Raw genomic sequence first — 15,069 nt, forward strand, 5'->3', positions numbered from 1 at the left:
AATAAGAACTGGACAAAAATAAGATCGAACAGGCCATCAATTGTTTAGAAATAGCCAAAAGAAAAAAAAGACTTAAAATGGGTTAGCAATGGGAAAAAATGGGTTAAAAACAGCCAAAAGAGTCTTAAAACCGGTAAGAAATGGGAGAAAATATGATAGGACTGACCAGCAATTGTTCAGAAATAGCCAAAAGACTTCAAATGGGTAGAAAGGGACAAAAATGGTTTAAACCAAGTCGGGAAAGGGCAAAAAGGGGTTAGAAATGGCAAGAGATTGGTAAGAACAGGACAAAAATGGTATAAAATTGGCCATAAAGGCTGAAAAAGACTTAGAATTGAGCAAAAAGGGTCGGAAATAGGCCAAGCCAGTTTAGAAATAGGTAAGAGAAGCTGAAAAGAGGCTAGAAATGGCATGGAACCGTTCAGAAATAGCCCAGAATGGCTTAAGCCTGGCAAGAAATAGGCCAAAATAAGATAGGAATGATCAGCAATTGTTTAGAAATAGCACAACCGAGATAAAACGGGTTAGAAAGGGATACAAATGTTTCAAAGGTAGTCAGGATAGGGCAAAAATGGGTTAGAAGTGGCAAGAACTGGACGGAAATGGTTTGGGAATGGCCAAAGTGGCTTAAAAAGACTTAGAACTGGGCAAAAAAAGGGTTGGAAATAGGCCAAGCCAGTTTAGAAATAGCTAAGAAAAGCTTAAAAGAGGCTAGAAATGGCAAGGAACTGTTCAGAAATAGAGCAAAATGGCTTACAACTAATCAGAAACAGGCAAAAGAAGACAGAAAGGACAATCAATTGTTTAAAAACAGCCAAAAAAAAAGACTTAAAACGGGTTAGCAATGGGGAAAATGGGTTCGAAACAGCCAAGAGTCTTAAAACTGGTAAGAAATGGGCAAAAATAAGATAGGACTGACCAGCAATTGTTCAGAAATAGCCAAAAGACTTGAAATGGGTGAGAAAGGGACAAAAATGGTTTAAACCAAGTCGGGAAAGGGCAAAAAGGGGTTAGAAACGGCAAGAAATTGGTAAGAACAGGACAAAACCGGTTTGGAAACGGCCAAAAGGGCTTAAAAAGACTTAGAATTGGGCAAAAAAGGGTTAGAAATAGGCCAAACCAGCTTAGAAAGAGCTAAGAAAAGCTTAAAAGCGGCTAGAAATGGCAAGGAACTGTTCAGAAATAGCCCAAAATGGCTTAAGCCTGGTAAGAAATGGGCAAAAAAAAGATAGGAATGACCAACAATTGTTTAGAAAGAGCACAAAGGAGATAAAATGGGTTAGAAATGGATAAAAATGTTTCAAAGGTAAGCAGGATAGGGCAACAAAGGATTAGAAGTGGCAAGAACTGGACGGAAATGGTTTGGGAATGGCCAAAGTGGCTTAAAAAGACTTAGAATTGGGAAAAAAAACAGTTAGAAATAGGCCAAGGCAGTTTAGAAAGAGCTAAGCAAAGCTTAAAAGAGGCTAGAAATGTCAAGGAACTGTTCAGAAATAGCCAAAAAAAGACTTTAAAAGGGTAAGAAGCGATCAAAAGTAAGATATAAGTGGCCATCAACTGTTTAGAAATAGCAAAATAAAAAGACATAAAATGGGTTCGAAATTCCCAATTTTTATCAATAGCGAAAAGAGGCTTAAAACCAGGAAGAAAAGGGCAAATATGAAACAGAAATGTCCATGAGTTGTTTAGAAATAGCCCAAAAAAAAAACCTTGAAATGCGTTAGAAATGGGCAAAAAAGGGTTAGAAATGGCCAAAAATGGGTTAAACCAAGTTAGGAAAAGGCAAAAATGGGTTAGAAATAGCAAGAAATTGCTACAGACCAAGCAGATTGCTAGTAACACCAGCCTTTTTCACTCTCATCACTACTGCGACCGCATTATGGCCCCTTACACAGACACTGGTAGCCTTGCAGAAAAAGCATAAAGAGAATTGTGCTTCCTTCTGTGAGCACCATATGCAGAGGAGGAGATTTACCAAGGCAGAAACTGGAGCAAGACAGCGACTGAACCTCCTGAATATCTATTAACAGATACCAAGTTGAAAGGGCACTTACTCACTGCGACCCACGTTTGCCTCGGCTGCAGGTACACTCTGAAGTCTCTCTGGAATCCAGCATCAGAAACAGTGAGGTCAGACCCAAGGTATTCCTTCGAGATGCTCGTAACAATGCCACACGCCTGTTAAGAAACAGTCAAGCTCAAATGAGTGCTTCTGAAGAGTGCAAAGACCATGCTGGGGTTGTTTGAAACCTTGACGAGTGAAGCGTTTTGCCCTCAGCACCTCAGGTAAGCGAAACCCAAACACGCATTACTGCCAGACTAGTCAGCTACAACATCACATCTATAGAAAAGCAAGATCGGTACAAGTGCATGCGGACTAAGCACACCCTGATTGGATAGTTCAGGGTGCTACATGTGGTGCCAAGTTTCAGCACAGCTGGATTCTTACTAAATTTCGCTGCCATTTAAGTCCTTCTCCCTTAACTGGGTCTAAACCCAGGCACTAGTTCTCCCAACTACAGCATCTAACTCATGTAATCACTTACTTTCCGTGCCCCAAATTAAGCAGTACATAACTCAGCACATAACTCATTAAGCACATAACTCAGGAGCCTTAAGAACTGGTTTGAGACACTCCCCTCTACTGCTGTGGAGTACTTAAGTCCTAAAGGATACTTGCCACAACACCACAACCACATGGAAGCATTCCATCACCTCCTGATACATAGAGACCTTGCGAGGACTGTTAACACCAGGCTTGCACAACTGCTTCCCTACCTTTGTACAACCTATGAAACTAAGCCGCTGCAAACTGCTGCTGTAGTTAAAACAGTAAGTCAGGGTACCATGTGCCTACCAGAGAGTTCTGAAATCGAACCCTAAAAAGACATCAGTAAAGCAAGAAGAGGAAGGGGCCTGCTGGACACCTGCACAGACAGCACACGGCCAGGAGCCTGTCCACATAGGCAAGGGAAAAACGGGTTAGAAATGGCAAGAGATTGGTAAGAACAGGACAAAAAAGGTTTGGAAATGGCCAAAAGAGCTTAAAAAGACTTCGAATTGGGCAAAAAAGAGTTAGAAATAGGTCAAGCCAGTTTAGAAAGAGCTAAGAGAAGCTTAAAACAGGCTAGAAATGGCAGGGAACTGTTCAGAAATACAGCAAAGTGGCTTAACACTAATAAGAACTGGACAAAAATAAGATCGAACAGGCCATCAATTGTTTAGAAATAGCCAAAAAAAAAAAAAAGACTTAAAATGGGTTAGCAATGGGAAAAAATGGGTTAAAAACAACCAAAAGAGTCTTAAAACCGGTAAGAAATGGGAGAAAATAAGATAGGACTGACCAGCAATTGTTCAGAAATAGCCAAAAGACTTCAAATGGGTAGAAAGGGCCAAAAATGGTTTAAACCAAGTCGGGAAAGGGCAAAAAGGGGTTAGAAACGGAAAGAGATTGGTAAGAACAGGACAAAACCGGTTTGGAAACGGCCAAAAGGGCTTAAAAAGACTTCAAATTGGGCAAAATAGGGTTGGAAATAGGCCAAGCCAGTTTAGAAATAGCTAAGAAAAGCTTAAAAGAGGCTAGAAATGGCAAGGAACTGTTCAGAAATAGAGCAGAATGGCTTACAACTAATCAGAAACAGGCAAAAGAAGATAGAAAGGACAATCAATTGTTTAAAATCAGCCAAAAAAAAAAGACTTAAAACGGGTTAGCAATGGGGAAAATGGGTTCGAAACAGCCAAGAGTCTTAAAACTGGTAAGAAATGGGCAAAAATAAGATAGGACTGACCAGCAATTGTTCAGAAATAGCCAAAAGACTTCAAATGAGTGAGAAAGGGACAAAAATGGTTTAAACCAAGTCGGGAAAGGGCAAAAAGGGGTTAGAAACGGAAAGAGATTGGTAAGAACAGGACAAAACCGGTTTGGAAACGGCCAAAAGGGCTTAAAAAGACTTCGAATTGGGCAAAAAAGGGTTAGAAGTAGGCCACGCCAGTTTAGAAAGAGCTAAGAAAAGCTTAAAACAGGCTAGAAATGGCAAGGAACTGTTCAGAAATACAGCAAAGTGGCTTAAAACTAATAAGAACTGGACAAAAATAAGATCGAACAGGCCATCAATTGTTTAGAAATAGCCAAAAGAAAAAAAAGACTTAAAATGGGTTAGCAATGGGAAAAAATGGGTTAAAAACAGCCAAAAGAGTCTTAAAACCGGTAAGAAATGGGAGAAAATATGATAGGACTGACCAGCAATTGTTCAGAAATAGCCAAAAGACTTCAAATGGGTAGAAAGGGACAAAAATGGTTTAAACCAAGTCGGGAAAGGGCAAAAAGGGGTTAGAAATGGCAAGAGATTGGTAAGAACAGGACAAAAATGGTATAAAATTGGCCATAAAGGCTGAAAAAGACTTAGAATTGAGCAAAAAGGGTCGGAAATAGGCCAAGCCAGTTTAGAAATAGGTAAGAGAAGCTGAAAAGAGGCTAGAAATGGCATGGAACCGTTCAGAAATAGCCCAGAATGGCTTAAGCCTGGCAAGAAATAGGCCAAAATAAGATAGGAATGATCAGCAATTGTTTAGAAATAGCACAACCGAGATAAAACGGGTTAGAAAGGGATACAAATGTTTCAAAGGTAGTCAGGATAGGGCAAAAATGGGTTAGAAGTGGCAAGAACTGGACGGAAATGGTTTGGGAATGGCCAAAGTGGCTTAAAAAGACTTAGAACTGGGCAAAAAAAGGGTTGGAAATAGGCCAAGCCAGTTTAGAAATAGCTAAGAAAAGCTTAAAAGAGGCTAGAAATGGCAAGGAACTGTTCAGAAATAGAGCAAAATGGCTTACAACTAATCAGAAACAGGCAAAAGAAGACAGAAAGGACAATCAATTGTTTAAAAACAGCCAAAAAAAAGACTTAAAACGGGTTAGCAATGGGGAAAATGGGTTCGAAACAGCCAAGAGTCTTAAAACTGGTAAGAAATGGGCAAAAATAAGATAGGACTGACCAGCAATTGTTCAGAAATAGCCAAAAGACTTCAAATGGGTGAGAAAGGGACAAAAATGGTTTAAACCAAGTCGGGAAAGGGCAAAAAGGGGTTAGAAACGGAAAGAGATTGGTAAGAACAGGACAAAACCGGTTTGGAAACGGCCAAAAGGGCTTAAAAAGACTTCGAATTGGGCAAAAAAGGGTTAGAAGTAGGCCACGCCAGTTTAGAAAGAGCTAAGAAAAGCTTAAAACAGGCTAGAAATGGCAAGGAACTGTTCAGAAATACAGCAAAGTGGCTTAAAACTAATAAGAACTGGACAAAAATAAGATCGAACAGGCCATCAATTGTTTAGAAATAGCCAAAAAAAAAAAAGACTTAAAATGGGTTAGCAATGGGAAAAAATGGGTTAAAAACAGCCAAAAGAGTCTTAAAACCGGTAAGAAATGGGAGAAAATATGATAGGACTGACCAGCAATTGTTCAGAAATAGCCAAAAGACTTCAAATGGGTAGAAAGGGCCAAAAATGGTTTAAACCAAGTCGGGAAAGGGCAAAAAGGGGTTAGAAATGGCAAGAGATTGGTAAGAACAGGACAAAAATGGTATAAAATTGGCCATAAAGGCTGAAAAAGACTTAGAATTGAGCAAAAAGGGTCGGAAATAGGCCAAGCCAGTTTAGAAATAGGTAAGAGAAGCTGAAAAGAGGCTAGAAATGGCATGGAACCGTTCAGAAATAGCCCAGAATGGCTTAAGCCTGGCAAGAAATAGGCCAAAATAAGATAGGAATGATCAGCAATTGTTTAGAAATAGCACAACCGAGATAAAACGGGTTAGAAAGGGATACAAATGTTTCAAAGGTAGTCAGGATAGGGCAAAAATGGGTTAGAAGTGGCAAGAACTGGACGGAAATGGTTTGGGAATGGCCAAAGTGGCTTAAAAAGACTTAGAACTGGGCAAAAAAAGGGTTGGAAATAGGCCAAGCCAGTTTAGAAATAGCTAAGAAAAGCTTAAAAGAGGCTAGAAATGGCAAGGAACTGTTCAGAAATAGAGCAAAATGGCTTACAACTAATCAGAAACAGGCAAAAGAAGACAGAAAGGACAATCAATTGTTTAAAAACAGCCAAAAAAAAAGACTTAAAACGGGTTAGCAATGGGGAAAATGGGTTCGAAACAGCCAAGAGTCTTAAAACTGGTAAGAAATGGGCAAAAATAAGATAGGACTGACCAGCAATTGTTCAGAAATAGCCAAAAGACTTCAAATGGGTGAGAAAGGGACAAAAATGGTTTAAACCAAGTCGGGAAAGGGCAAAAAGGGGTTAGAAACGGAAAGAGATTGGTAAGAACAGGACAAAACCGGTTTGGAAACGGCCAAAAGGGCTTAAAAAGACTTCGAATTGGGCAAAAAAGGGTTAGAAGTAGGCCACGCCAGTTTAGAAAGAGCTAAGAAAAGCTTAAAACAGGCTAGAAATGGCAAGGAACTGTTCAGAAATACAGCAAAGTGGCTTAAAACTAATAAGAACTGGACAAAAATAAGATCGAACAGGCCATCAATTGTTTAGAAATAGCCAAAAAAAAAAAAGACTTAAAATGGGTTAGCAATGGGAAAAAATGGGTTAAAAACAGCCAAAAGAGTCTTAAAACCGGTAAGAAATGGGAGAAAATATGATAGGACTGACCAGCAATTGTTCAGAAATAGCCAAAAGACTTCAAATGGGTAGAAAGGGACAAAAATGGTTTAAACCAAGTCGGGAAAGGGCAAAAAGGGGTTAGAAATGGCAAGAGATTGGTAAGAACAGGACAAAAATGGTATAAAATTGGCCATAAAGGCTGAAAAAGACTTAGAATTGAGCAAAAAGGGTCGGAAATAGGCCAAGCCAGTTTAGAAATAGGTAAGAGAAGCTGAAAAGAGGCTGGAAATGGCATGGAACCGTTCAGAAATAGCCAAGAATGGCTTAAGCCTGGCAAGAAATAGGCCAAAATAAGATAGGAATGATCAGCAATTGTTTAGAAATAGCACAACCGAGATAAAACGGGTTAGAAAGGGATACAAATGTTTCAAAGGTAGTCAGGATAGGGCAAAAATGGGTTAGAAGTGGCAAGAACTGGACGGAAATGGTTTGGGAATGGCCAAAGTGGCTTAAAAAGACTTAGAACTGGGCAAAAAAAGGGTTGGAAATAGGCCAAGCCAGTTTAGAAATAGCTAAGAAAAGCTTAAAAGAGGCTAGAAATGGCAAGGAACTGTTCAGAAATAGAGCAAAATGGCTTACAACTAATCAGAAACAGGCAAAAGAAGACAGAAAGGACAATCAATTGTTTAAAAACAGCCAAAAAAAAAGACTTAAAACGGGTTAGCAATGGGGAAAATGGGTTCGAAACAGCCAAGAGTCTTAAAACTGGTAAGAAATGGGCAAAAATAAGATAGGACTGACCAGCAATTGTTCAGAAATAGCCAAAAGACTTCAAATGGGTGAGAAAGGGACAAAAATGGTTTAAACCAAGTCGGGAAAGGGCAAAAAGGGGTTAGAAACGGAAAGAGATTGGTAAGAACAGGACAAAACCGGTTTGGAAACGGCCAAAAGGGCTTAAAAAGACTTCGAATTGGGCAAAAAAGGGTTAGAAGTAGGCCACGCCAGTTTAGAAAGAGCTAAGAAAAGCTTAAAACAGGCTAGAAATGGCAAGGAACTGTTCAGAAATACAGCAAAGTGGCTTAAAACTAATAAGAACTGGACAAAAATAAGATCGAACAGGCCATCAATTGTTTAGAAATAGCCAAAAAAAAAAAAGACTTAAAATGGGTTAGCAATGGGAAAAAATGGGTTAAAAACAGCCAAAAGAGTCTTAAAACCGGTAAGAAATGGGAGAAAATATGATAGGACTGACCAGCAATTGTTCAGAAATAGCCAAAAGACTTCAAATGGGTAGAAAGGGCCAAAAATGGTTTAAACCAAGTCGGGAAAGGGCAAAAAGGGGTTAGAAATGGCAAGAGATTGGTAAGAACAGGACAAAAATGGTATAAAATTGGCCATAAAGGCTGAAAAAGACTTAGAATTGAGCAAAAAGGGTCGGAAATAGGCCAAGCCAGTTTAGAAATAGGTAAGAGAAGCTGAAAAGAGGCTAGAAATGGCATGGAACCGTTCAGAAATAGCCCAGAATGGCTTAAGCCTGGCAAGAAATAGGCCAAAATAAGATAGGAATGATCAGCAATTGTTTAGAAATAGCACAACCGAGATAAAACGGGTTAGAAAGGGATACAAATGTTTCAAAGGTAGTCAGGATAGGGCAAAAATGGGTTAGAAGTGGCAAGAACTGGACGGAAATGGTTTGGGAATGGCCAAAGTGGCTTAAAAAGACTTAGAACTGGGCAAAAAAAGGGTTGGAAATAGGCCAAGCCAGTTTAGAAATAGCTAAGAAAAGCTTAAAAGAGGCTAGAAATGGCAAGGAACTGTTCAGAAATAGAGCAAAATGGCTTACAACTAATCAGAAACAGGCAAAAGAAGACAGAAAGGACAATCAATTGTTTAAAAACAGCCAAAAAAAAAGACTTAAAACGGGTTAGCAATGGGGAAAATGGGTTCGAAACAGCCAAGAGTCTTAAAACTGGTAAGAAATGGGCAAAAATAAGATAGGACTGACCAGCAATTGTTCAGAAATAGCCAAAAGACTTGAAATGGGTGAGAAAGGGACAAAAATGGTTTAAACCAAGTCGGGAAAGGGCAAAAAGGGGTTAGAAACGGAAAGAGATTGGTAAGAACAGGACAAAACCGGTTTGGAAACGGCCAAAAGGGCTTAAAAAGACTTCGAATTGGGCAAAAAAGGGTTAGAAGTAGGCCACGCCAGTTTAGAAAGAGCTAAGAAAAGCTTAAAACAGGCTAGAAATGGCAAGGAACTGCTCAGAAATACAGCAAAGTGGCTTAAAACTAATAAGAACTGGACAAAAATAAGATCGAACAGGCCATCAATTGTTTAGAAATAGCCAAAAAAAAAAAAAAGACTTAAAATGGGTTAGCAATGGGAAAAAATGGGTTAAAAACAGCCAAAAGAGTCTTAAAACCGGTAAGAAATGGGAGAAAATATGATAGGACTGACCAGCAATTGTTCAGAAATAGCCAAAAGACTTCAAATGGGTAGAAAGGGACAAAAATGGTTTAAACCAAGTCGGGAAAGGGCAAAAAGGGGTTAGAAATGGCAAGAGATTGGTAAGAACAGGACAAAAATGGTATAAAATTGGCCATAAAGGCTGAAAAAGACTTAGAATTGAGCAAAAAGGGTTGGAAATAGGCCAAGCCAGTTTAGAAATAGGTAAGAGAAGCTGAAAAGAGGCTAGAAATGGCATGGAACTGTTCAGAAATAGCCCAGAATGGCTTAAGCCTGGCAAGAAATAGGCCAAAATAAGATAGGAATGATCAGCAATTGTTTAGAAATAGCACAACCGAGATAAAACGGGTTAGAAAGGGATACAAATGTTTCAAAGGTAGTCAGGATAGGGCAAAAATGGGTTAGAAGTGGCAAGAACTGGACGGAAATGGTTTGGGAATGGCCAAAGTGGCTTAAAAAGACTTAGAACTGGGCAAAAAAAGGGTTGGAAATAGGCCAAGCCAGTTTAGAAATAGCTAAGAAAAGCTTAAAAGAGGCTAGAAATGGCAAGGAACTGTTCAGAAATAGAGCAAAATGGCTTACAACTAATCAGAAACAGGCAAAAGAAGACAGAAAGGACAATCAATTGTTTAAAAACAGCCAAAAAAAAAGACTTAAAATGGGTTAGCAATGGGGAAAATGGGTTCGAAACAGCCAAGAGTCTTAAAACTGGTAAGAAATGGGCAAAAATAAGATAGGACTGACCAGCAATTGTTCAGAAATAGCCAAAAGACTTCAAATGGGTGAGAAAGGGACAAAAATGGTTTAAACCAAGTCGGGAAAGGGCAAAAAGGGGTTAGAAACGGAAAGAGATTGGTAAGAACAGGACAAAACCGGTTTGGAAACGGCCAAAAGGGCTTAAAAAGACTTCGAATTGGGCAAAAAAGGGTTAGAAGTAGGCCACGCCAGTTTAGAAAGAGCTAAGAAAAGCTTAAAACAGGCTAGAAATGGCAAGGAACTGTTCAGAAATACAGCAAAGTGGCTTAAAACTAATAAGAACTGGACAAAAATAAGATCGAACAGGCCATCAATTGTTTAAAAATAGCCAAAAGAAAAAACTTAAAATGGGTTAGCAATGGGAAAAAATGGGTTAAAAACAACCAAAAGAGACTTAAAACTGGTAAGAAATGGGCAAAAGTAAGATAGGACTGACCAGCAATTGTTCAGAAATAGCCAAAAGACTTCAAATGGGTAGAAAGGGCCAAAAATGGTTTAAACCAAGTCGGGAAAGGGCAAAAAGGGGTTAGAAATGGCAAGAGATTGGTAAGAACAGGACAAAAATGGTATAAAATTGGCCATAAAGGCTGAAAAAGACTTAGAATTGAGCAAAAAGGGTTGGAAATAGGCCAAGCCAGTTTAGAAATAGGTAAGAGAAGCTGAAAAGAGGCTGGAAATGGCATGGAACCGTTCAGAAATAGCCCAGAATGGCTTAAGCCTGGCAAGAAATAGGCCAAAATAAGATAGGAATGATCAGCAATTGTTTAGAAATAGCACAACCGAGATAAAATGGGTTAGAAAGGGATACAAATGTTTCAAAGGTAGCCAGGATAGGGCAAAAATGGGTTAGAAGTGGCAAGAACTGGACGGAAATGGTTTGGGAATGGCCAAAGTGGCTTAAAAAGACTTAGAACTGGGCAAAAAAAGGGTTGGAAATAGGCCAAGCCAGTTTAGAAATAGCTAAGAAAAGCTTAAAAGAGGCTAGAAATGGCAAGGAACTGTTCAGAAATAGAGCAAAATGGCTTACAAGTAATCAGAAACAGGCAAAAGAAGATAGAAAGGACAATCAATTGTTTAAAAACAGCCAAAAAAAAAGACTTAAAACGGGTTAGCAATGGGGAAAATGGGTTCGAAACAGCCAAGAGTCTTAAAACTGGTAAGAAATGGGCAAAAATAAGATAGGACTGACCAGCAATTGTTCAGAAATAGCCAAAAGACTTCAAATGGGTGAGAAAGGGACATAAATGGTTTAAACCAAGTCAGGAAAGGGCAAAAAGGGGTTAGAAACGGCAAGAAATTGGTAAGAACAGGACAAAACCGGTTTGGAAACGGCCAAAAGGGCTTAAAAAGACTTCGAATTGGGCAAAAAAGGGTTAGAAATAGGCCAAACCAGCTTAGAAAGAGCTAAGAAAAGCTTAAAAGCGGCTAGAAATGGCAAGGAACTGTTCAGAAATAGCCCAAAATGGCTTAAGCCTGGTAAGAAATGGGCAAAAAAAAGATAGGAATGACCAACAATTGTTTAGAAAGAGCACAAAGGAGATAAAATGGGTTAGAAATGGATAAAAATGTTTCAAAGGTAAGCAGGATAGGGCAACAAAGGATTAGAAGTGGCAAGAACTGGACGGAAATGGTTTGGGAATGGCCAAAGTGGCTTAAAAAGACTTAGAATTGGGAAAAAAAACAGTTAGAAATAGGCCAAGGCAGTTTAGAAAGAGCTAAGCAAAGCTTAAAAGAGGCTAGAAATGTCAAGGAACTGTTCAGAAATAGCCAAAAAAAGACTTTAAAAGGGTAAGAAGCGATCAAAAGTAAGATATAAGTGGCCATCAACTGTTTAGAAATAGCAAAATAAAAAGACATAAAATGGGTTCGAAATTCCCAATTTTTATCAATAGCAAAAAGTGGCTTAAAACCGGTAAGAAAAGGGCAAATATGAAACAGAAATGTCCATAAGTTTTTTAGAAATAGCCAAAAAAAAAACTTGAAATGGGTTAGAAATGGGCAAAAAAGGGTTAGAAATGGCCAAAAATGGGTTAAACCAAGTTAGAAAAAGGCAAAAATTGGGTTAGAAACTAAGCCGCTGCAAACTGCTGCTGCAGTTACACAGTAAGTCGGGGTAGCATGTACCTACCAGAGAGTTCTGAAATCGAACCCTAAAAAGACATAAGTATAGCAAGAAGAGGAAGGGGCCTGCTGGACACCTGCACAGACAGTACACGGCCAGGAGCCTGTCCACACAGGCAAGGGCAAAAACGGGTCAGAAATGGCAAGAGATTGGTAAGAACAGGACTAAAAAGTTTTGGAAATGGCAAAAAGGGCTTAAAAAAAGTTAGAATTAGGCAGAAAAGGGTTAAAAATAGCTCAAGCCAGTTTAGAAAGAGTTAAGAAAAGCTTAAAACAGCCTAGAAATGGCCAGGAACTGCTCAGAAATAGCCCAAAATGGCTTAAAGCTAGTGAGAAATGGGGAAAAATAAGATGGAAGTGGCCATCAATTTTTTAGAAATAGACAAAAAAAGACTTAAAATGGGTTAGCAAGAGGAAAAATGGGTTAGAAACAGCCAAAACAGTCTTAAAACTGGTAAGAAATGGGCAAAAATAAGACTGACCAGCAATTGTTCAGAAATAGCAGCAAAGCACATAAAGATTCTGCCTGTTCTCAACAGGTTGAGACTTGAAATCATTTAGCATAAACAGAGAAGCCCTTAAGATACCCAGTCTGGTAACTCGATGCACCTCCTGTTACAAGCACCCTGCAACACAGATCGGGATCAGGATCAGCTCCCTCACAATGCTGTCTCTGCGTCTAGAACACCAAGCAGTTATGAGGAAACCTGATGCGTTTACTGGAGCAAGGCCGGTATCCAAACAGGAGGAAACCAGGGGAGCAGCAGCAACCGATGTCCTCGCTGACCGACTCAACAGGAAGGCTGTGATGAGCTGGGTGGGCTCCCCTAGAGCACAACGCGGGAAGGTCTATTCGCAGAACAAAAGGAGAGCAATGAGCCTTGCCCTGCTGCAGACCTCACTCATTTCGTGGAGAGAGGACCGCAGGCTCCAGGTGTTTCAGCACCTTAAAGCTACGTTGAACAGCCTCATTTCCAAAACAACGGCAACTTTACATCAGAGGAAATAAACAGGGAATTCCTTGGCTACTTTCTAAACGGGTATTTCTCTCTTCGCCCCTTTCCCCACTCATGAAGGCACAGTGTGAATCACGCCCCCCCCCCCCCCCCCCCCCCCCGTGTCTTTACTCCCCCCGGCACCGAGCACCGGGCGCTGTGAGGCTTCCCGCGCCGGGCTCCCAGCGGGCAGGAGACGTCTCTCTGCGCTCGCCCAAGGCCTCCCCGCTCGCCCCGGACCCCCGGTGGGCTCGGATCTCACCCGCTGCCGCCGCTGCCGGGACCCGGACCCTGCCCGCCGCCATGCTGCTCCCGGGCGCTGCGCATGCGGCACCGACACGGCGCCGGAGGGACCGGAGCCGGCGCGCGAACGGCTGCGGCCACGAGCACCCCAACCTGCGGCCCCGCCGGCCATTGCTCACCGGAAGCCAGCAGCCACCACGTGACACAGCCCACTTCCGGGGACAGCTGCTCATGCGCGGAGCCCGGGCTGCAGTACCCAGCTCTGGACACAGGATGGCAGCAGCGAGAGCTCCGGCGCCACACCGCCCCCTCCAGCCCATCATAGTGCGATCGTTACGGGATCACTGTGGAGTCTCTATGAGCGTCTGCCGACTGCTGCCCATCTCTGCCACGGCTCCTTGATGCAAGGCTACTTCCATCACGTTGACAACTGCTTCATAAGGGATATCTGAAAAAACAACTGCAAAATTGTCACTGAATTGCTAAAAACCAACTCAGTTAATACCCACGCAACTTTATATCTCTAAAGACAATTGATGAGCACAGAACTTGTAACCTCCATCCCAAGAAAATGCACAAGCTGTACCTCTAATCATAGCACACATAGACTTGCATTATAGATACTCCAGCTGGCCCAGCTACAGGGCATGAGCAGAGCAACCCCAAGGCAAACACACACACACCCCCGCACACACACACACACAAAGAACACTACAGAATCCGTGACACGGAAAATAGAGAAAAAACTAGAGAGGCAGACTGCCTCCCAGAAGGAACACAGCATATGCCCAGATCACCAGCACAGGCCCACGAGCAACTCAACGGAGATCCTCAGGAGCCCGAGAACAAGGCCCAAAATGTCCACGTAATTCCAAAATCAACCACAAAACCTGACAGGATGGACATGCAAAAAGCCCAGCTTCAAGACCTACAAACATGAAAATGCACACACAATGTCCTAACCAGGGAAATGGGATGCCAAGAGAACAGAGACACAAAAGCAGCCTGGAGACACTCAGACACTCTGACTCGGACACTAACTCTACATATACTATCACACCCACTCCCAAGCAGACTCTCTGGGCCTGTCTCATTAATTACAAGCTTATTCCCAGAGCTCTTCTGTCCATTCACACAGATCATCAAGAGGAGAGAACTACACTGTCAGGAGGAAAACCCATTACATATGTTACAGAGTTCAAGAACTCCAGATAAGAGAAAACCACAGACCAACAGAGAACTCTTAACTAGTCCATTAACATAGGAAGCTACAGAGATAGTGAAGCATACACTAAAGGATACTTTTCCTGGTTGCTTATCTTACCAACCCCAAGGACCCTAGGAAGAGCATCAGCAAACCAGCTCCGACAATCATCATGGCAGTGTGAGGTGGCAGGCACAACCTCAGCGGGCGTCCCCGCGCAGGCAACGTTCACCTGGTTGGGATGAGCTTCTGCCTCCCTCACATAGCATGAGGCTCGGGCTTTCATACTCACAAAAATGCACTCTCATTCTGACACAGGGGGCCAGCCTATGCCAGAAGAAGTAGTGAGCACTTTCTAGAAAGGTCTTGAAGGGTCTGAACTTTTCCAGGCAGTTCTAAAGCAGAAATTTCTGGGTAGGAACCAAAGCTAGACTTTCCTGGAAAATCTGAAGCAGAGCACTCCAGGAAGGAGCCAAAGACAAAAAACAGTGCTTGCCTGTCTTTCTGTGTTTCACCACGGACCATTACCTATTGTTCCTGACATGAAACCCCAGACTTGAGCCCCACAAATGGCACCTTTTCATCCTGGCATTTAACTCTCAGGCACTACCTTCACTACTGTTAACCAATTGATGATACCAGGTACAAGCCCTACTGTGCTTTATGCTTGTAAAACTGGAAAGG

General features: G+C 41.4%; 1 long non-coding RNA gene across 1 annotated transcript in view; it reads right to left on the reverse strand.

Annotated features, from left to right (window-relative positions):
- The window catches only part of LOC133275638 (uncharacterized), a 54,643-nt gene extending 41,339 nt beyond the window's left edge, over positions 1-13,304 (reverse strand). The window contains exon 1 of the long non-coding RNA XR_009745645.1: positions 13,201-13,304. This is a non-coding gene — a long non-coding RNA (uncharacterized LOC133275638). The remainder of the gene's footprint in view (positions 1-13,200) is intronic.
- Positions 13,305-15,069: the final 1,765 nt, after the last annotated feature.

Source organism: Pezoporus flaviventris, unplaced genomic scaffold (assembly GCF_033815535.1).
Source record: "Pezoporus flaviventris isolate CSIRO_AGI_PZ_B2104156 unplaced genomic scaffold, CSIRO_AGI_Pfla_v1 ptg000041l, whole genome shotgun sequence".
Classification (NCBI taxonomy): Eukaryota; Metazoa; Chordata; class Aves; order Psittaciformes; family Psittacidae; genus Pezoporus; species Pezoporus flaviventris.